Raw genomic sequence first — 24,242 nt, 5'->3', positions numbered from 1 at the left:
TGTGCATTAATTATTATGCATGATTATTATATTGTTTAACAGCACCTAAGAATGTGCTAGGTACCAATATTAAAATTAAGATATGAGAATATCTTGGTTTCATTTTAGAAGCTGAGTTATTTGGACACAGTAAGTTAAAAATGAATAGTTCCAGCAAATCTTCATACCAATCATCGGTATCTCCACTGTGTTTCTGAAACTTGAGTCTAATAGACATTATCTCATAGAATCATAGCAATGTAGGGCTGGAAGGGACCTTGAGAATTCATCAAGTCCAACCCCCCAGGCTGTGGCAGGACCAAGTGAACCTAGACCATCCCTGACAGGTATTTGTACAACCTGTTTTTAAAAACTTCAAATGATGGGAGATTCCGCAATCTCCCTTGAAAGTCTATTCCAGAGCTTAACTACTCTTATAATTTGAATAGGAGTACTTGTGGCACCTTAGAGACTAACCAATTTATTTGAGCATGAGCTTTCGTGAGCTACAGCTCTGAAACCTATAATTTGAATGTTTCCCCTAATATCTAACCTAAATCTTCCTTGCTGCCGATTAAATCCATTACTGCTTGTCCTACCTTCAATGGACACCGAGAGCAATTGATCACTGTCCTTTTTCTGACAGCCCTTAACATATTTGAAGACTGTAATCAGCTCTTCCTCAGTCTTCTTTTCTCAAGACTAAATATGCCCCAGTTTTTTAATCTTTCTTCATAGGTCAGGTTTTCTAAACTTTTATCATTTTTGTTGCTTTCCTTTGGTCTCTCTCCAAATTGTCCACATCGTTTCTACAGTCTGATGTGGTGCCCAGGACTGGACACAGTACTCCAGCTGACGCCTCACCAGTGCCAAGTAAAGCAGGACAATTATCTCCCATTTCTTACATACAAAACCCTTGTTAATACATCTGGGAATGATTATTAGCCTTTTTAGCAACTGCATCACACTGTTGACTCATATTCAATTTGTGATCCACTATCACCCTCAGATCCTTTCCAGCAGTACTGCCACCTAGCCAGTTATTCCTCATTTTGTAGTTGTGCATTTAATTTTTCCTTCTTAAGTAAAGTGTTTTGCACTGGTCTCTATTGAATTTCATCTTGTTGAATTGGACCAATTTCTCTAATTTGTCAAGGTGGTTTTGAATTCATATCCTGTCATCTGAAGCGCTTGCAACCCCTCCCAGTTTGGTGTCATCTGTAAATGTTATAAGCATACGCTCCATTCCATTATCCAAATAATTAATGAAAATATTGAATAGTACTGAACGCAAGAGTCATAGAATCACAGACTTTACAGTCAGAAGGAACCATTATGACTGTCTAGTCTGACCTCCTGCACAATGCAGGCCACAGAATCTCACCCACCCACTCCTGTAACAAACCTCTAACCTATGTCTGAGCTGTTGAAGTCCTCAAATTGTGGTTTAAAGACTTCAAGGTGCAGAGAATCCTCCAGCAAGTGATCCATGCCCCACGCTGCAGAGGAAGGCGAAAAACCCCCAGGGCCTCTGCCAATCTGTCCTGGAGGAAAATTCCTTCCCAACCCCAAATGTGGCAATCAGCTAAACCCTGAGCACGTGGGCAAGACTCACCAGCCAGACACCCAGGAAAGAATTCTCTGTAGTAACTCAGATCCCATCCCATCTAACATCCCATCACAGACCATTGGGCATATCTACCGCTAATAGTTGAAGATCAATTAATTGCCAAAATTAGGCAATCCCATCATATCACCCCTTCCATAAACTTATCAAGCTTAGTCTTGAAGCCAGATATGTCTTTTGCCCCCACTGCTTCCCTTGAAAGGCTGTTCCAGAGCTTCACTCCTCTGGTGGTTAGAAACCTTTGTCTAATTTCAAGTCTAAACTTCCTGATGGCCAGTTTATATCCATTTGTTCTTGTGTCCACATTGATATTGAGCTTAAATAATTCTTCCCTTTCCATGGTATTTATCCCTCTGATATATTTATAGAGAGCAATCATATCTCCCCTCAGACTTCTTTTGGTTAGGCTAAACAAACCAAGCTCTCTGAGGACCCCTGCGAGACCCCACAAGATACATCCTCCCAGTTTGACAGCAAACCGTTGATAATAACTCTTTGAATACAGTCTTTCAAATGCTTGTGCAACCACCTTATAGTAATTTCAGCTAGACCACATTGCCCTACTTCACTTATGAGACTGTTACATGGAACTGTATCAAAACCTGACTAAAATCAAGCTATATCAGATCTATATCTTCCTCCCTATCGACTAGGTCAGTAACCCTGTCAAAGAAGGAAATTAGGTTGGTTTGGCATGATTTCTTCTTGACAGATCCTTGAGGACTATTCCTTATAACCCTATTATCCTCCAAGTACTTGAAAATTGATCATGGAATAAATGTTTCTTGTATCTTTTCAGGTATCAAAGTTAGTCTGACTGGTCTATAATATCCAGGGTCATCTTTGTTCCCCCTTTTAAAGATAGGTGTATCTTTGCCCTTCTCCAGTCTTCTGGACCTCACCCATCCTCTTGGAGTTCTCAAAGAAAATTGCTAACTGTTCTGAGATTGTCTCAGCTAGTTCCTTAAGTACCTTAGGATGAATTTCATCAGGGCCAGCTAACTTGCATACATCTAACTTACCTAAATATTCTTTAACCTGTTCTTTTCCTATTTTGGCTTGCATTCCTTCCCCTTTGCTGTTAATATTGTGTTGCATATCTTGTTGCCATTAACCTTTTTAGTGAAGGCTTACGGAAAATAGGCATTAAACACCTAAGCTTTCTTGTCATCAGTTATTAGTTTTCCTTCTCCACTAAGTAGAGGACTTACACTTTCCTTCATCTTTCTCTTGCTCCTAATGTATTTAAAGAACCTCTTGTTATTGCCTTTTATGTCCCTTGCTATCTATAATTCATTTCGTGCCTTTCTGATTTTGTTCCTACATGCTTGTGCTATTCTTTTGTATTTCTCTCTTTGCTTATATCTTCTAAAGCTCAATGACTTTGTTTCATGCTGTTCTTACCTTCCCGTGAGCTTCCCATCCCCCTGTATGTAAATGGTGTTTCCATTGCTTTGATTCCACCAGGCTTAATTTATATAGGAGACACATAAATAGCTGCCTTCGATCCTGTCTTGACTTAAATATAATATCATTAAGTATCCATATTTCCTCACTCAGTGTTAGTATGTACAATTCACAATGATATTAATCACCATTGTGTCATTAGCTTTCGGAAAAGACCTCACTCTATATCAGTGGTTCTCAACCTGCAGCCTGCATGTGGCCCAATTAGCACACAGCTGCAGCCCAGTTCAGCTATGTGCTAAAGGCTGGCCCGCATGCCGGGGGTCCCCCGGGTTCCCAGCTGCCTGGCGTGGAGTGGTCCAGGGTTGGGGCTGCTGATGGGCCCCACAGGGTCAGGGGTCGGGGCTGCCGGTGGGCCCCGCGGGGTCGGGGCACCGAGCCGGCCCCGCGAGCTCCAGAGTCCGGGGCAGCTGGCTGGCCCTGTGTGGTATGGGGCAGCCGCCAGGCCCCACAAGATCTGGGGTCCAGGGAAGCCGCCCTGTGTGGCGACGACTGGGGTTGGGGCTACTGCTTCCCTGCCACCCAGCCCTGGCAGCCCAGGTAACACATTGTGGGCCGCAAGTAATCAGTTGAGAACCACTGCTCTATATACTTGGATAGTTCAGTAATGTAGTATATAATCAGTTGATTCAATTGGTTATCACTTGAGGTTCCATCCTCTGTCTTTTCAGATCAGTAAACCTTTTGCAATGTATTCTTTGAAAAGTAAAACTCAGACCTAGCTTCTTTCTCCTGCTGGGTGTAAATGCCATGTTGTCTTGTTAGTGTGAGGTTTGCCTCCACCCCTTGTTAGCTCAATTGATCTGTTTCCGTAATATGTAAATACATTCTCATTGTCTTTCAAAGTACTTTGAAGTAACTGCCTGGTGGGGTAAACACATTCCTTTGTCTGGTCCAAACCACAGCAGCCAGCCCAGGGTCTTACCAAACTCAATGGCACATTCCCAGTACAGCACAGCATAGCACAGACAGTACTCCTCTTTTGCCCGCCCCCAGAGTTAATCAACATCAGTAAGATAGAAGTGCCCCAGAGATACTCACCAGCTGGCTCACCCCCTTCGTCTCCCAGCTGCCTTACTTTCACCAGCCATTCTTAGCCACTGGAAACCTGCTTGCTTTTTAAAGTCTGGGCCCTGTACACAGCTGGAATGTAGGCCCTACACAGACACAGCTGTATGGGAACTGTACCTATTGGGAAGCCATGTTGGGGCTATAGTTTGAGCCAAAAGGTCTAGTACACACAGTATAGTGTATGCACGTCTTCAGACATTCTCCAAAAGCTGTATCTAAAATGCACTTTAAGTATTACTTACCCTCCTCCCCCCCACTTCATCTCATTAGTAAACACAAAAGAAAGGTAATAGCCTGTGATGTCTATGATTTCAGCATTAAAACTTTATTGTAATAGCATTTATTCTTGTCCACTCTAAGAGTTAATGCAACTTGAAAATCATTTAAGTGAAATGTGGTAGAACATGGGAATATCTGACAGTAGAAATGTGAGATTTGCTCATATACAAATCACAACGAATCCTAAAACAGCCACTGAAACATTTTTCCACTCCTCTGAAAAAGGAGAACTCCAAAGACCTACAGCAGGAATATAGATGCAAACTTGTACTTTTCTGCATGCTCTGGGGACATTTCTGGCTTTAAGATCTTTGCTTCTCAGCTTCCAGAGACCAAAGCCAAGCACATTGCTAAGGCTTTAGACACATGTTCAGCAATCAAATATTTTATAAAATAGATCCTACAAACACTGAATGTTTGCCAAGTTGCCAATTAATTATTTTAGATACTTGTTGGACAATGAATTATTTTTATTTGAATAAAGGTTCTACCCTTGTAAATTAGTGGTATGAAAACCACCATTCAATTTTCAATTAACACGAAGCATCGGAATTAAAAATGAGGAGATCCAACTCTGTGCGTTTATAATTTCATTCTTCAGATAAAAATCACACTGAGCAATAAAGACTTCCCATTAACATTTTTCAGAAGGCATGTTATGGGGCTGATTCTACACCAACGTAAATCAGGAATAACTATATTGTAGTCCGTGGAGATACAATGGTGCAAGATCAGAATCAGACCACCTGGAATGTGTTGCGGTATTGTTGGAAAGATGCAGGTCATATGCATGCACACTTGACTTCCCCTCCCCATCCACCAGATGTAGGAGTTATTTCATTTATTTACACTCTTCTTTCATCCCTGAATGCAGTTCACTGAAGAATTGGCGTTGTTTGCAGGCAAAGTGCTAGTGTGTTAATCCCAGTGCATGCAGAAGCTATACATTAGAACTCTAACATTGATACCCACAATTTCTAACTTCAGGCCTAGCAGAAGGGTGATATTTTATACTTTGGGAAGCTTTTGTTTTATAGAAAGGAGGAAAAACTGGATGTGATATTGTTAGCACTCTTGACCCAGCGCCTAAAGTCAAACCAAGACCTGGCACCGAAGAGTGATCTGACAGTATGCTGTGTTCCAGATTAACATTTCCTAGTTTTGGACTTGAATTTGATCCATTTGAAAATTATGTTGAATTGTATCAGATGATAGACTACGTGTCATATTTCTGGTTGGTTAGTTAGGGATTTGCATTAGGGTTGAGTGCTGGCCGAACTGTTCCCACTGGTGTCAATACCAGTGCTGACAGTTTTTGCAATTTCCTGCCTTAATAATAATTAATAAAATCTGTTGGGGGGTGGGGGTGGGAGGGAGGGAGAGATAATCTTTCCCTAGCATTACAGTTGCTTTCTAGAAAAGCTTGTGCTGACTTCTTAAATTTTACCTATAAGCCTTAACACTTCACATGGTACCCTATGGGATCTTCAAGTACAAGATATGGAATGTACATTTTATCTGTGAAAAGCGCCATCTTCCTCCTCTACTTCATTTATTGAGTGCCTCCTGTTGTGCCAGACACCCTTAAAGCAAATTAAAAGAAAGCACTGTACTAAAAACCATGCAATCTTAGTTTGACATAACCCAACAACTGAGCTGAATAGAGAGGTTAAAAAAGGGGGGGTGGAGGGGAGAGGGTGATGGAGGTTGCCAGCATGTGATTAGTGGGTGAGGTTTTCCCATATATTGATGGTTAGGTTACTCTGTTTTTTATTTTTTATGGTCTGACCTTCCCTCCCTGACTTCTCTTACATGAAATAGCAGCAGAAATGTTTTAGGAGGCCATTAAATGTAGTGAGTGAGTTGGCTTTGTAGATAGATTCAGTGAGGATGTTCCACAGAATAAGGGTTAGCATGGAAGAAGGTGCAGAGATATCTCTGTGCTTAGGAGACAAAGGGAGTATTGAGGCTTGGGTTACTGGTTAAGCAGAAGGGCAGGGAAAATACAAAGGGAGACCAAGTTAGAAAGCTCATTACGTTTTGTCATCACACCTGTGCAACCCCACAGAACCCATTGGTTCCACAGGGGTGAGGGCAGAATTGGGCATATCAGAGATATGTTGTCTAAGCTGAACTTTCAGTTGATATTTACTTAATTTTTTCTGTAGTATTTGTCCATCATGGTTGCTAAATTGGTGCTTGTTATGTTTAGTGAAACAAAATGATGAGGGAGCCAATTCTGGATTGGACAAACAGAACAAAGCATATGCAGACCCATCCATATATGAGCACATATGTAGATATTCAAGACCATATTTGCAAAAAGCATGAATATGGAGACCCGGATGACAGCCATGCGTGTGCATATATGTATGTGCACGGGCGCACCCACACACCCGTTAGCCCTGTCACTTTTTTGAGAATTGCTCACAAAGCAATCCGAATTTCTTCAAATATATTAATTCCTTGCATGTCTTCACCAAATAGTCCAGACTAACATTTCTCAGCATGTGGGTTATCTGCAAACTGATCATATTGATTATCTGCTAATAATTGAAAAAATATTTCAAACTAAATTATATTTGGACTGCTTCCTAAAGGAAGAGCAGTTCACCTGCGTATGGGCCAAATGTGAAGAACCAGTTACACGTACGCAATGCACTTGTAAAGTGCATATTTTCCTGTGCCACTCCGAGTAATACCTAGTCTCAACAGCCATGCAGAGAGGCTGGGATGCAGGTAGAAATTTAGGCCTGACAAAAGTGCGGCAAAGATTGCAGACCCAGACTGTGTGAATGCACAGCCCAGAGATGTGAAAAAGGTGTGGTAGGGCTACCTTAGTACCAGGCAGCCTTATTGCCAGAAGCATGCCACGATACCTTACTTCTGTTCCGAGAATAACTTCCCTGCACCCATTTCTCTTCCCCAAGTTCTCAGCAGCCGCAGCATCACTTGGCTACTCTTTGCTCTACTGGGACAGACCAGGAATGATAAATAAATAAATAAATAAGGCCTTCCTAATAAATGTCGGCAGCATTAACTAGCGGTCCCCCATTTGAACAATAAACTGTTAACGTTGAACATTAACCCAGTCAGTCGCTGTGTTTACAATTAAATGACCCAGGGTTGGTTCTGTGGTCTGGGAGCCACCTCAGGGTCACATTCCAGATGTCAGAACTCTGCAAGAACAAGCAGGAGAAAGACTGTTTAGACTGTTAGCTCTTGGAGGTAAAGGATAGTCTGTATTCAGTGCCTTGTACAATGCTGGGCCTGTGGCTGATGCTTAATAAATAATAAATTAATAAGATCTGTAAAAGGCCATTAATGAATTTGTAAACAGCTGTTCAACTACAGATGGACAGAAATGTGCTGTATTTTGAGCTGCCCAACCCCCTCTCCATTTCGAATGAAACATCTCATTTAGCCTTTCATGGCATTCCCAGGCCTGCTCTTGTACGCCTATAATCCCTTTTGGGAACCACTGCTACATGGGGTACAGGAGTGACTGGCGCAGGTCCACAAAAATGGGATCTTATGTCTGTCACAAGTGAAAACAATGACTTGTGTGGCTAGAGACCACTCATTAGTTTATAGACACAGAGTTCTACTCAGAGTGTCCAATACATCTACAGGTCATCCTGAATGTCCCACTTTGCACTGGCGCTTTGACTTAGCAGAAAGAACTGATCATTAGTTTTCTATCCAAAAATTTTTTTTGGGGGGGGTGAATGAAAAATGGCTTTTTGGTTCAGTGGATGTTTTGTGAGAAAATTTCTGTTTTTGTTGAAGTTTGTCAAAAACCGAAACGATTTTCGGTTTTGGATTAAAATATTTAAATGATTCAGATTTTCTTTTCTGTTGTTGATGCAAATGTAAAAATGTCTGTGGAAAAATTGATGATAATGAAAATTTTTTGTGTTCTTCAAAAGTTTTTGCGGACAATGAAATATATTTTTTGAAAAGCTTTTATAAAAGCATGTTACCAGAGCCAGACAACTGCTTAGTTACTCTCCGTCTTCACGGGCGCTATTATTCTAGCAAGGATATGGATTGTGGAATAAATTTCACTCAAAAAATCTGATCCAGATAATCCTGTTTCAGACAGTTTGTGGATTGTGCTAACTCCTTCCAGTTTTGGCCAAATCCACGCCCCTGTTTCATAACAAACATGGAAGACGTGGCTCTGAAGAGCTGCATGATTTAGAGCAGGGGTTCTCAACCTTTTTCTTTCCGAGGCCCCCCCTTACAGGGCCAGCTCCAATGTTTCTGCCGCCCCAAGCGGCAAAACAAACAAACAAACAAAAAACCTTGCCACTGAACACGGAGGCGGAGTGATGGTGCGGCCGCTGAATTGCTGTCGGTGACCGAAGAAGAGTTGTGTCCCTGCTGCCGAATTGCCGCTGAGCGTGAACCACACTGTGACGGAGCAGCCACCGAATTCCTGCTGTTGCCGAGGGTGGATTGCCACCCCAGAGCCCGACGTCCTGCCTCCCCTTTACGTTTGCCGCCCCAGGCACCTGCTTGGTTCACTGGTGCCTGTAGCCGGCCCTGCCCCCTTACCCCCCCAACATGCTATAAAAACTCCACAGCCCACCTGTGTCACAATAACGGGTTTTCTGCATATAAAAGTCAGAGCCGGCATTAGGGGGTAGCAAGCAGGGCAATTGCCTGGGGCCTCATTGCCACAGGAGCCCCCACAGAGCTACACTGACGAGGCTTTGGCTTCAGCCTTGGGCTGTGGGCCTCAGGGCCCGGGCTTCAATCCCATGAGGCAGGGCTTCGGCTTTCTGCGCTGGGCCCCAGTGAGTATAATGCTGGCCCTGCTTGGCGGCCCCCCTGAAACCTGCTCGCGGCTCCCCAAGGGGCCTCAGACCCCTGGTTGAGAACCACTGATTTAGAGGATGACAGAATTCTATTTGATCAGAATTAAATAGTGGGAGGTTGCCTCAAATACATAAACTTATTCCAAAAATCAGTGATGTGCACAGTAGAAATTGCGGGGTTGGGGAATGAACCTATCCCTACCAGTAACTTGATTAACTAGGCAACGTGCTGGTTCTGAAAGTTAGGAATCTGTGAAAATAGGTTTCAGAGTAACAGCCGTGTTAGTCTGTGTTCGCAAAAAGAAAAGGAGTACTTATGGCACCTTAGAGACTAACCAATTTATTTGAGCATAAGCTTTCGTGAGCTACAGCTCACATCAGATGCATCCGATGAAGTGAGCTGTAGCTCACAAAAGCTTATGCTCAAATAAATTGGTTAATCTCTAAGGTGCCACAAGTACTCCTTTTCTTTTTGTGAAAATAGGGGCTCAGAAAAGAATCAGTTTCACAGAGAGCAGCGGTAGCTTTTGTGACAAGGAAGTTGGTGCCCGTGACTTGGAATTAAAAATAAAAAGAAGAATCTTAGGGTATGTCTACACTACGAAATTAGGTCGAATTTATAGAAGTCATTTTTTTAGAAATCGGTTTTATATATTCGAGTGTGTGTCCCCCCACAGAAAATGCTCTAAGTGCATTAAGTGCATTAACTCGGCAGAGCGCTTCCACAGTACCGAGGCTAGAGTTGACTTCCGAAGTGTTGCACTGTGGGTAGCTATCCCACAGTTCCCGCAGTCTCCACTGCCCATTGGAATTCTGGGTTGAGATCCCAATGCCTGATGGGGCTAAAACATTGTCGCGGGTGGTTCTGGGTACATATCGTCAGGCCCCCATTCCCTCCCTCCCTCCGTCAGAGCAACAGCAGACAATCGTTCCACGTCTTTTTTCTGTGCGGACGCCATACCAAGGCAAGCATGGAGGCCGCTCAGCTCACTTTGGCAATTAGGAGCACATTAAACACCACACGCATTATCCAGCAGTATATGCAGCACCAGAACCTGGCAGAGCGATACCGGGCGAGGAGGCGATGTCAGCGCGGTCACGTGAGTGATCAGAACATGGACACAGATTTCTCTGAAAGCATGGGCCCTGCCAATGCATGCATCATGGTGCTAATGGGGCAGGTTCATGCTGTGGAACACCGATTCTGGGCTCGGGAAACAAGCACAGACTGGTGGGACCGCATAGTGTTGCAGGTCTGGGACGATTCCCAGTGGCTGTGAAACTTTCGCATGCGTAAGGGCACTTTCATGGAACTTTGTGACTTGCTTTTCCCTGCCTTGAAGTGCATGAATACCAAGATGAGAGCAGCCCTCACAGTTGAGAAATGAGTGGCTATAGCCCTGTGGAAGCTTGCAACGCCAGACAGCTACCGGTCAGTTGGGAATCAATTTGGAGTGGGCAAATCTACTGTGGGGGCTGCTGTGATGCAAGTAGCCCATGCAATCAAAGATCTGCTGATATCAAGGGTAGTGACCCTGGGAAATGTGCAGGTCATAGTGGATGGCTTTGCTGCAATGGGATTCCCTAACTGTGGTGGGGCCATAGACGGAACCCACATCCCTATCTTGGCACCGGAGCACCCAGCCGGCGAGTACATAAACCGCAAGGGGTACTTTTCAATAGTGCTGCAACCTCTGGTGGATCACAAGGGACGTTTCACCAACATCAACGTGGGATGGCCGGGAAAGGTACATGATGCTCGCATCTTCAGGAACTCTGGTCTGTTTCAAAAGCTGCAGGAAGGGACTTTATTCCCAGAACAGAAAATAACTGTTGGGGATGTTGAAATACCTATAGTTATCCTTGGGGACCCAGCCTACCCCTTAATGCCATGCTCATGAAGCCATACACAGGCAGCCTGGACAGTAGTCAGGAGATGTTCAACTACAGGCTGAGCAAGTGCAGAATGGTGGTAGAATGTGCATTTGGACGTTTAAAGGCGCGCTGGCGCAGTTTACTGACTCGCTTAGACCTCAGCAAAACCAATATTCCCACTGTTATTACTGCTTGCTGTGTGCTCCACAATATCTGTGAGAGTAAGAGGGAGACGTTTATGGCGGGGTGGGAGGTTGAGGCAAATCATCTGGCTGCTGGTTACGAGCAGCCAGACACCAGGGTGGTTAGAAGAGCACAGGAGGGTGTGGTATGCATCAGAGAAGCTTTGAAAACCAGTTTCATGACTAGCCAGGCTACAGTGTGAAAGTTCTGTTTGTTTCTCCTTGATGAAACTCCCTGCCCCTTGGTTCACTCTACTTCCCTGTAAGCTAACCACCCTCCCCTCCTCCCTTTGATCACTGCTTGCAGAGGCAATAAAGTCATTGTTGCTTCACATTCATGCATTCTTTATTCATTCATCACACAAATACGGGGATGACTACCAAGGTACTCCCAGGAAGGGTGGTGGAGGAGGGAAGGAAAATGCCACACAGAACTTTAAAAGTTTACAACTTTAAAATTTATTGAATGCCAGCCTTCTGTTTTTTGGGGCAATCCTCTGTGGTGGAGTGGCTGGTTGGCCGGAGGCCCCCCCACCGCATTCTTGGGCGTCTGGGTGTGGAGGCTATGGAACTTGGGGAGGAGGGCGGTTGGTTACACAGGGGCTGTAGCAGCAGTCTGTGCTCCAGCTGCCTTTGCTGCAGCTCAACCATACACTGGAGCATACTGGTTTGATCCTCCAGCAGCCTCAGCATTGAATCCTGCCTCCTCTCATCACGCTGCCGCCACATTTGAGCTTCAGCCCTGTCTTCAGCCCGCCACTTACTCTCTTCAGCCCGCCACATCTCCTCCCGGTCATTTTGTGCTTTCCTGCACTCTGACATTATTTGCCTCCATGCATTCGTCTGTGCTCTGTCAGTGTGGGAGGACAGCATGAGCTCAGAGAACATTTCATCACGAGTGTGTTTTTTTTTTCTTTCCAATTTTCACTAGCCTCTGGGAAGGAGAAGATCCTGTGATCATTGAAACACATGCAGCTGGTGGAGAAAAAAAAAGGGACAGCGGTATTTAAAAAGACACATTTTATAAAACAGTGGCTACACTCTTTCATGGTAATCCTTACTGTTAACATTACATATATAGCACATGTGCTTTCGTTACAAGGTCACATTTTGCCTCCCCCCACCGCGTGGCTACCCCCTCAACCCTCTCCCCTCCCCGTGGCTAACAGCGGGGAACATTTCTGTTCAGCCACAGGCAAACAGCCCAGCAGGAACGGGCACCTCTGAGAGTCCCCTGAAGAAAAGCACCCTATTTCAACCAGGTGACCATGAATGATATCTCACTCTCCTGAGGATAACACAGAGAGATAAAGAACGGATGTTGTTTGAACGCCAGCAAACATACACTGCAATGGTTTGTTGTACAATGATTCCCGAGTACGTGTTACTGGCCTGGAGTGGTAAAGTGTCCTACCATGAAGGATGTAATGAGGCTGCCCTCCCCAGAAACCTTTTGCAAAGGCTTTGGGAGTACATCCAGGAAAGCCGCGAATGCCAGGGCAAATTAATCCTTTCACATGCTTGCTTTTAAACCATGTATAGTATTTTAAAAGGTACACTCACCAGAGGTCCCTTCTCCGCCTGCCGGGTCCAGGAGGCAGCCTTGGGTGGGTTCGGGGGGTACTGGCTCCAGGTCCAGGGTGAGAAACAGTTCCTGGCTGTCAGGAAAACCGATTTCTCCGCTTGCTTGCTGTGAGTTATCTACAACCTCCTCCTCCTCCTCATCTTCTTCGTCCCCAAAACCTGCTTCCGTGTTGCCTTCATCTCCATTGAAGGAGTCAAACAACGTGGCTGGGGTAGTGGTGGCTGAACCCCCTAAAATGGCATGCAGCTCATCATAGAAGCGGCATGTTTGGCGCTCTGACCCAGAGCGGCCGTTCGCCTCTCTGGTTTTCAGGTTGGCTTGCCTCAGCTCCTTAAGTTCCACGCGGCACTGCTTCAGGTCCCTGTTATGGCCCCTGTCCTTCATGCCTTGGGAGATTTTGACAAAGGTTTTGGCATTTCGAAAACTGGAACGGAGTTCTGATAGCACGGATTCCTCTCCCCATACAGCGATCAGATCCCGTACCTCCCGTTCAGTCCATGCTGGAGCTCTTTTGCGATTCTGGGACTCCATGGTCACCTCTGCTGATGAGCTCTGCATGGTCACCTCTGCTGATGAGCTCTGCATGGTCACCTGCAGCTTGCCACGCTGGACAAACAGGAAATGAGATTCAAAAGTTTGCGGTTCTTTTCCTGTCTACCTGGCCAGTGCATCTGAGTTGAGAGTGCTGTCCAGAGCGGTCACAATGGAGCACTCTGGGATAGCTCCTGGAGGCCAATACCGTCGAATTGTGTCCTCAGTACCCCAAATTCGACCTGGCAAGGCCGATTTAAGTGCGAATCCACTTGTCAGGGTGGAGTAAGGAAATCAATTTTAAGAGCCCTTTAAGTCGAAATAAAGGGCTTCATCGTGTGGACAGGTGCAGGTTTACATCGATTTAACGCAGCTAAATTCAACCTAAAGTCCTAGTGTAGACCAGGGCATAGCCTTCATGTTAACACAAAGTAAGTTCTATCCCTTTTGTTTGCAAAGGTGGCCTTGAAAATGTAAATTGATGTAAACCAATAGTTTATGCTGAAGGGACCAGCATCAGGACAACACTTTTGCAGCCAGAGACTTGGAAATAGAGGAACCAAATGTCCCTTTCTCCACTCTCACCCCCATTTCTTTCATAAAGATTCTAAGGCCAGAAGGGACCAATATGATCCTCTAGTCTGACCTCCTGTATAAGATCGGCCACTGGACTTTCCTGGCTTAATTCCTGTCTAAACTAGGGCATGTCTTTTAGAAATGCATCCAGTCTTGATTTAAAAATTGCCAGTGAGGAAGAATCAACCACTGGAACAATTAACCCAGGGTTGTGGTGAATTCCCCTCATTATTAAAAATATGTGCCCTATTTCTAGTCTTGATTTGCCTAACTTCAACTTCCAGCCGTTGAATAGGGCTGGCTGGAAAACAAGAATTCTGTTTTGTGAAAAAATTTGAGGTTTTGACATTTGTTTTCGTTCTGCATTGGAACAAAAATCAAACCTTTTAAAATACTTCATGAAAAACATATATGTGTGTGTGAGAGAGAGAGCGAGCAAGAGATAGAGTGAATTGTGCTACTTTATATAAATAACTACATACTCATTGGTCCGAGAGAGAGAATGACTCTATAGCCCGATGGTTGGGGCACTCCAAATCAGGCAGAGAAGGGACTTGAGACTACGTGTCCTATCTCCCAGGTGATTGCTGGGTGTTGGCTATTCTGGGGGTCTCTCTCTCTCTTTCTTTCCCAAGAAAATTTTAAATGAAAATGATACATTTCTGCAAAAAGTTTCTATTAGCGGAGTATTAGTGTCTCATTTATGGTTTTCCCTCACCCCTAAAGTTCAGGGGCATTCCAATCCAGGGTACTGGGCTTAGGCCCATGGCCTAATAAAAATATTTCAAATAGCTCATTTCTCATAATGTTCATAGTAGATTAAACAATATGAATTGACTAGATTCTCCTCCCCACATGGATGCATTGGAGAGTTGGGGAGCAGAGGCATCAGGAAGCAGCTGTACAGCCTCTTCTAGCTTTCTGCAGTGGACTGCTCCCCTAGAGAGGGGAAAATTTCTGTTGGCCATTCTGGCCAGTTTACATTCATGCTGAGCTATAGCAGCAGTGCAAAGTGGACTTAGCGGACTAGAGGCCCATGTGTTTTGCAGTACAGTATGCTGTAAGCATGTTGAGCCAGATGCTCAGTCAGTGGAACTACAGTGATTTACACTAGCTGAGGATCTGGTTCCCTGAGGCCTGGTCTACACTACGGGGGGGGGGGGGGAGAGGGGATCGATCTAAGTTACGCAACTTCAGCTACATGAATAACATAGCTGAAGTCAACGTACTTAGATCTACTCACCATGGTGTCTTCAGGGCGGTGAGTTGACTGCTGACGCTCCCCCGTCTACTCCGCCTGCGCCCCTTGCACTGGTAAAATACAGAAGTCAACGGGAGAGCGCTCAGGGGTCGATTTATCGTGTCTAGACTAGACGCGATAAATCGACCGCCCCTGGATCGATGGCTGCCCGCTGATCCGGCAGGTAGTATAGACATACCGTGAGTGTATTAAACTGGCAGGATTTTAGGTGTAGTCTAAGTTGAAGTAAATGTGGCTTGGCATGAACTCCAATGCATACCAACACTGATCCAATTGCAAGATTCAAGCCTGATCTACTAACTAAGGTTCTAGACAATGCAATGTCGGGAAAATAGCCCTCCAGATGGTCAGATGCTATAGTCATGGGCACAGTATATGGAGCTAAATAGATGCATTTTGAACAGGTTCTAATTCTTTTTCTTCCTCAGCTCCACATAGGAAAAGACAAAGTAGCAGGGAACAAGTCATGAAAAATACCTTGTCATCTAAAAAATATTTTCTAAATTCATTGTTAATCCATTGCAGTTTCATCTTATAGGCTTTAAAAACCAGAACATAAAACCTCCACGGTCTGTTAAAATGACAATGTCAATCTCAGCCAAACTGAAATTTCAAGTGTTGCCCTTTGAAGTGGAACTTGAAGTTAATGGCCTGGGCTTGCCCCGATACATGATACTCAGCAACATACCTTGGTTGAATCATAGAAGTTAGAGATGGAAAAGACCTATTAGATCATCTTTTCCACCTTCCTGCGAATGTAGGACTGGTCCCTGCCAATTCAGGATTATTCTCAAATGTTTTCTCCAGTCTAATTTTAAATGACTCAGGCAATGGGGCTTCCACCACTCCCCCTGGGAGGCTGTTCCACAGCTCTAGTAGATCTTACTGTTTGAAAATTTTTCTTGATATCCAACCTACATTTTACTTTGTTCCATTTTGTACCCACACTCCTGGTTATAACTACATTGTACTACCCTTAATAATTCCTCCCCTATTTGGTGTTTATGATTTTCTAACACATATAGATAGTTTCAAAAATCCCCATTAGGGAGCTTCTTAAGGACTAGTATATATCAGTACTATACTGGACGTGACACACCAAATATGTGTAATAGTATTTCTGTTAGTATTTAACCTATATTAATATTTTTACAGTTGTGCTGGGAGACCCTCTAACATAGGACATAAATTACAGTGCGTAGGTATTGGGGGTAGGTTAAGGGTATTTTAGAGCAGCAATTCCCAGCTGAGGACCATGGACCACAAGTGATCTGCACAGAACTGGTTGGTCACCTGATGCTGGTTTTCCCATTGCCAGCTGGTAATTCATAGTAAAAGAAGGCTAAAAATGTATGAAATATTTCCTTATGATTACTTTTTCCACATAAACAGTTATAGTTGACATTGGGCTGTTGTATGATTATGAAGTGGAGGGAAGGTGGGCTACACAGTCAGGAGTGGGACAAGAGGTGGCCCCTGAGATAGATCTCTCTGAAGACATAGTTCACAGATGAAGACCTCCTGGTGTAGATGAAGTTGGGTAAAAAAAAAAAAAAGGATCATGTCCAGAAGAAACAATTATATCACTTTTCAATAAGATCTGAGAGGGGCAGCATGAGCAGTGAATTGTCACTCTTAGAGTCACAGTTAATTTGGTGGTTCCCCCTTACTCCACAGGGAAGTAATCTGCTAAAGTCCTTGGCCAGCAGCACATTATTTCTTCCTCCAGACTGACTCCGCTCTGCCAGATGGGGCATGTTGGAAATGAAGTTGAGATTTTGCCCCTTCCTTACACCTGCCTGTCTATGTGGGAGGGAGTAGCAGCCCTGCTTTCCCCATCATGTGACCAGGGATTTGGATAGTCCGTGAAGGAGGCCCTTGGGGCACCTCCCCAACATAGGGTACATTAGGGAAGTAGAAATACTTGGTTTAAGTAAATTTGTTAATTTTTGACATTAACAAGAAGGAATTTTTCAAGACAAATCACATCCTCCACCTTCTACAGCCATGGAGGCCCTTGACAGTAGTGGCAGTTCCACTCCATGGGCAGAAAGGAGCCAGAATACTGAGATACCCCGCACCACCGTGTGCCTTGGTGCTCTGCAGAGGCATCCTGTATCCCTTGGGGCCTGGGATTGGACAGAGCAAGGACATGGCTGGTGGATCTGGAATGATGCAGATCCAGTAGCAATTGCCCCAAAGGAGTAGTGGGAACAAAACAGCTCTGTGGCTTAGAATGGAGGATCCTTCCCCACTTAGCCTAACAGATCCACAGTACAGAGCCAGGTTATTCAGATAGTGAGCTATTATTAAACATTTTAGAGTCTTGCCGAAAAGCCACAAAGAGATACCGCTGCTTAGTTGTTCTCTGACGCAAGGAGACAAGGAGCAAAGAACCCAGGACCCACTGGTCTTAAGGTGGGCCACAGAGTTGCCCTGGAGGGAGGAATTAGTGGACTCTACCACTCTGGGTGACCAGGAGCATTCTAGGAGGGGGCTATGTAAGTGTGACTACATTACTGTGTGATCTCAGTTTCAGTCTTGGTTTTCAGAAAATATATCCAGTCAATTTGTGGCTGATATAGAATCAGTGGGCAAGAAGGAGAAGGGGTGAAAGGGACCTCCTTTCCCTCAAACTGTTCTGCAGAGGAGACCGCTATAATTTGGCTGGTTGATTTGCTGAAGTTCAAGGGGTGGGCTCTGTCCTCATTGCCCTAAAGTGGGTATGTCATACTTCTGGCTGAGGCCATGGCCTTGTACCCTCCTCTGCCCTATACACCAGACCGATAGTCAGAAGGCTGATCTGGGGTAACAGGACCGAAGCCTGGATCTCTACCCAAAGGTAAAATCTTTCAAAAAATATATGAACAAAATCTTTTCAGCAATCTCAGATTTACAATGGAATGAAACAATACAAAATAGATTTTTCCCATAGTAAAAAATATTTTACCCAGGATATTTTTGCAGGGATACCTCAAAACCAGTTGAACTTTGAAACTTTAAACCCAGAGCACTTAAAGAGATTGTGTTTGTTTCTAAGCAATAAAAGACCTTTTGTTACAGGATGAAAAAGCTTCCTAACACCTGAGCTGTGCAAGCTCAGTAATATTTCCATAAAATGTTTCTGTAGAGTCAAGTTAGGGAAAAAAAGGAAAGTGGTCACAGAATTTGAGAAGTGTGACAGTTCAGCAAGCCTGAATGTGGGCTTGCATGCATAGAACATCTGCTTCTGCAGTGTGGTTACCTTTCTAGCTACTCCACAGAGGTCAATAACTCACCAACACCATCTCTTTACGTTTAGTTGTATGTGTGCTTAGGGTCCATAAAACACATGTACAGATCTTTTACATGCTCCCAGCACTTTTGGACCATCTGTCTCAGGGAGAGAATTGTGGTATCAAGAATATATAGCGTCATCACTTCTAAAACCACATTGGCTTTACTATAGGCTTCAAATGCATCTTGTTTGGGATCAGGCTAGCAAACAGTGGGCCAGATTCTCTATTGTGATGCTGGCTGCAGATGGCCAGCAGAAAATTCCCATGGTGTAGGGGAACTCCTTGCTGGTATAAATGTGCTGGATCTGGGTCCTGCTCTAACTTCTCGCTACCCCACCTGACCTCAGTGTAGGGGGTGTGTGTTGTGTCTGGGGAGGGAGGGAGCATGCAGAATTGGGGAAATGTGGAGGACTGGAGCTAGATGTATGCCAATTCGTTAGTGGCATATGGCCCAGTACTACAGAAAGAGTGCAACTTAGAGCAGCCTAGCAAGTGTCCTAAGCATCACCAGGACTGACACAAACCAGCCCTTAGGATCAGGTCTCTGATGCCTCCATATTTGACACAGGAGAGAACCTTGCTCACTGTCTTCATTGCCATGTTGAGCAGAACGTTAATGGCTTGAGTAGAGCTGTGCAAATAGTTGATTATTCAGTTTTGTGGCATAACCAACAAAACTCAAAAAAATTATAATTTCATTTTCGGTTGAACAAAACATTTCCTTTAACCCAAAATACAGTGTAACGTTTCAAGTTGAGTTCTTTTTCCTGTTCTAAAAAATAAAATGGAAGTAAAACATAATTTTGAATAAAAAAACATCAAGATGTTTCATTTAGAAAATATCAAAATGACACATTTTCTTTTTTTCTGGATTTTTTTTTGACGGAAAGAATTTGGTGAATTTGACACAAATTTGTGAAATGTTTCAGTCAACCTGAATCTGCCTTTTTCAACAAAAAGAAATTCCATCAAAAAAATTTCTCTCGGCACTAGTCTTGAACTCTTAAATGTTTTCCTTTTCCACTTCTCATTCTGGGTGTTGTTACTACCGAGACCTTCTCAGTTCCGTTGTGTTTTTACTGTTCCCTAGAATGGATGGCACAGTGACCTTAATGCACCCTGTCATTCAGCAGTGAGCCTTAGGGTATGTCTACACTGCAATTAAAAACCCATGGGCTGGCCCGTGCCAGCTGACTCGGGCTCGCAATGCTTGGGCTGTGGGGCTGTTTAACTGCAGTATAGACATTTGCGCTTGTGTTGGAGCCAGGGCTTTGGGACCCTGCAAGGGGAGAGGGTCCCAGAACTCAGGCTCCAGCCTGAGCCTGAATGTCTACACTACAACTAAATGGCCCCTTAGCGCAAGCCCTGTGAGCCTGAGTCAGCTGGCACTGACCAGCCATGGGGTGTCTAGTTGCAGTGTAGACATACCGTTAAAATACAAGGCGCATGCTGCCCCTTCTATCTCTCTTGTTAGCTTATAGTCCTCATGATCCATTTCTTCTTTAATGTACAGTAAGCAGCATGAGCTGTGGGGTCTGAAGGCCACCACTCTGGGTCCTCTGAATTGGCTGCTCCACCTTATATTCTGGCCTCATGGACATTACTTTCTGCTCCACAATCATTGGAGTCCTTGAAGGGCTTTAGCAGTGGCAATATCTCTCCATCATTAAGTTATTTATTAAGTGTAATATCTAGAGGCCCAAACTGGGATTGGGACCCCATTGTGCTAGACATTCTACAGACACATTGTAAGAGGTGGTATGTGTTCGGAAAAGCTTACAATCTAAAGAGACAAGACTCACATGGAATGGGAGACAGGAAGTATTATCCCCATTTTACAGATAGGAAACTGAGGCCCAGAGAGATGATGTGACATGCCCAAGGCCACACAAGAGGGAGGATTGTACTGTAGTGGCTCTATACTAAGCCACAAGCACATGCAATTCCTAGGGAATCCACATTGCAGGGACATCACATTTGAGACAAATACTTAATGGTGCATTACTCATGAATTCACTTGTTAGTCTCTGGTAGTGTGCTAAGAATGTGCAAGGCACAAAGATGAGAGGGAAATGCAACTGCTACACATTTTAGACATATGTTAGTCTGTTGTTATTATCAAAATATTAATTAGACATAATTATTTTAGCTTTTAAGCACTAACAATATGGTGGTGGTGCATGATACCCAGATAAAGATAAACAGATAATAGTAAGATACATCAAACTATTATCTGTCTGTGATGTGGGTGAGTTAATGGTTCTAAGTGACCCTTCACTTTTTCATTTCCTCCCCTTGTGTAACCATAGTATGTAGCATTAAAAGCAATTTTTTACATTTAATATACAAGTGAATCACAGACACCACGGCACATGGTGATGCAGCATCAGGTCTTTTAAGAGGTTTTCTATCTAATGAGATAGACATGTCACCCATTGTAAGCAAATGGCAATGGGAAAGTACTGTGCAGAGCAGAGACTTGTCTAGATTAAGGGCTCCATTCTGGAAGATGTAGCTCTGCTCAGTGATTTTCAGGAGGTGGGAAGGACTTGCAAGGATTGGCTCTATGTTATTTCACCTGAGTGGTGCTTCTAAAGTAACAAACTCTCATCCTCCTTCTCATGCTAAATAGTATTTTACATGACTAGTCCCCCCTTGGGATGATTTTTGGCCCAGGCGTCACAGTGATGCAGTGTTGGAAGAGGGAGCAGGCAGCCCCACATACCCTCAGTGGTACTGGAACACTTTTTATAGTGGGGGTGCTGAAAGCCAGCTAAGGAAACGGTAAAGCAGTGGTCCCCAAACTTGCGCCCCCCCCCCTTGTCCCTGTCCATGTTTCCCCTCCCAAAGCCATGGCTCTGGGAGGAGAGGACAAGGACAGGGGAAAGGGGGGCGAGGCTGGGGCCACACCTGGGCACAGGTCTGGGAGCAGAGCCCCAGGCACGAGGACAGCAGCCAGGATCCCGGGTGTGGGGCCAGGAGCGGAGCCCCGGTCACAGGCCGGGAGAGCTGCAGCACCACCCGCACCCCGAGTTCTCACGCCTACGCACATTGCTGCACCAGCTAACCACAGCATGACAGGTGGCATAGGCTTGGCAAAGCCGCTTTGTTGTGTCCACACACCCGGGTTGGTAAGAAGAGCAGGGAACGGGTAGAGCCAAGGCTTTGCCCCTAACAACGTTCCTGGTGTTGTAATTATGCTTCCTCATAGAGACGTGTGTGACAGTTATAGACCTGGCAAAGCGTTCTCCTTTCCCGGAGTAGTGTGGGGCTTGGAAGGGAGACTGGAATACTTCTTCCTCTTGGACTGCTCCAACACACAGCCCCTAGCACTTAAAACTGGGGGTGCTGTAAATAACGAAGAGGACCAGTTACCAGGGGTGAAAGTAATATTAAATTCTTACTGGTACGGGGGCCGGGCTTCAGGCAAAGGGGCGGGGCTGGGGGGGTCAGCTTCCCCCAGCCAGCCCATCCGTGCTGCCTGGCCCCCACCGCCCGGGGCTCTGGTGGCGATTTAAAAGGGTCTGGGACTCCGGCCATGGCACCGGTAGTGGTGGCCGGGAGTCCATGGCCCTTTTAAATCACCAGCCCCTGGGCAGCTGCCCCTTTTGCCCCCCACTGTTGGTGGCCTGGGAGGGAAGGCGGCAAAAGGGGCAATGATGTTAAAGCGCTGCGGCAGCGCTTTAATGTCATTGCCCCTTTTGCCTCCCCTGTCAGCGGCCCTGCCAGTAGGGTAGGGGAAGGGGCAGCAACATTAAAGCGCCACGGTGGCTCTTTAACATGGGCTGCGTACGGGCTTCTTACCAGTACATCATATCGGCCCACTTTCACCCCTGCCAATCACTGATTCAGAGCAATCTGGGTCACTTGGTAAGCTGGGCACAAGCAAACAATAGGTGTTTTAATATGGCATTTACAGCATGGGATACTCTAACCTGGCAAGCAGTGACTCTGAAAAAGATGTGGGGGTTGTTGTGGATAATCAGCTGAACATAAGCTCCCACTGTGATGCTGTGGCCAAAAGGGCTGATGCCAATCTCAGGTATGAGTAGGGAGGTTATTTTACCTCTGTATTTGGCACTGGTACCACCACTGCTGAAATACGGTGTCCTAGTCTGGTCCCCACAATTCAAGAAGGATGCTGATAACTTGGAGATGGTTCAGAGAAGAGCCATGGGGCTGATTAAAGGATTAGAAGACAGGTTTTCTAAAGAGCCCCATCTATTTAGCTTAACAAAGAGAAGGCTAAGGGGTGACTTGATTTACAGTTTGTAAGTACTCAGATGGGGAACAAATATTTGATAACAGGCTCTTCAATCTAGCAGAGAAAGGTATAAAAGGATTCAATGGTTGGAAGTTGCAGCTAAACAAATTTAGCCTGGATATAAGGTGTATATTTTTTACAGTGAGGGTAATTAACCATTGGATCAATTTGCCATGAGCTGCAGTGGCTTCTCCATCACTGGCAATTTTTAAATCAAGTTTGAGTATTTTTCTAAAAGATATACTCTAGGAACGATTTGGGGAAAGTTCTCTGGACTGTGTTATACAGGAGGTGAAACTAGATGATCACAATGGTCCTTCTGGTCTTGGAATCTGTGAATCTATTGTGCGCTGGGACAAAAACCATGCTAGAGTCCATTCATTTTAATGGGATGACAGGTGGAACAAGGGAAAAAACCGCAAATAAGAATCAGATGTAGTGCCAGGTTCTGATGCCCCAAAAATGTAGTGCCAGATTCTGATGCCCTTACATTCAACAGTACCTTACTCCACAATTTGTTCCATTGAGGTCACCAAAATTATTTGCAGAGTAAGGTTTTATTAAACCAGAATAAGAGTATCAGAATCTGACTTGTATTTTTGAATGTCTGCATTAGGCAACCACTGCAAATCTAAAGGAGAATGAGAGCGAGAGGGGAGAGGCCTTGCTCTTGTGTTTCTGTTTTCTTCAATGAAATGTGTTTTAGGGCCTTAAGGGAAAACTCATGCATTTTTACTGACCAATATAAGAAGCCAGTTTAACTGTATCCCTCCCATTAATACAACAAACAGAACTGAAGTGGGAAGACTCTGTAATTGCTTGTTTATTGAACTGAACAGATTATTAAAAGGTGCAATTAAAGATTAGGAAAGTATCTAGTGTCAAAGCAGGTAAAAGCATAGGCATCCCTACTGACCGCTTTTAAGGCGTTGCTATTCAATACAAAAACAAACGGTACTAGATTAAGTGCTGGGCACTCACATTACAAATTATACTAGTAATCTGGATTTCTCATTATAGAACCTTTGCCAAGTTCAGCCTATTGCCAAGGATGATTTAACTATTCAGAGTGTAAAGCTGAACTTGAGGCTCAGGGAGAAAGGACCTTAATTGCAATTTCATTGTTTTTTTCATGAAAAACTTAAATATTAGGCTGCCCTTCAAACCATAGGGGGAAAGATAAAATCTTTTCCATTAGCAGCTAAGTGTATATGAAAAAGTGATATACATTATATATTGTAGCTATATAAAGGCCAGACTCTGCCACCTGTACTGGGGTTGAATAATATCTTACTCCACAAGTTGTTCCATTGAAATCAGTGGTACTAGTCCTGGAATAAGGCTATGAGGAGATCCTGGGTATGGGTGGCAGTATCTGGCTCAAGGGATATGTAGTTCTGAATTTCCAACACCTGATTAAGAGATAGGTATTTTTTTTTTGTTA

The sequence above is a fragment of the Lepidochelys olivacea genome (assembly GCF_965140295.1).
Source record: "Lepidochelys olivacea isolate rLepOli2 genome assembly, chromosome: 3".
NCBI lineage: Eukaryota > Metazoa > Chordata > Testudines > Cheloniidae > Lepidochelys > Lepidochelys olivacea.
This window is presented reverse-complemented; position numbering follows the sequence as displayed.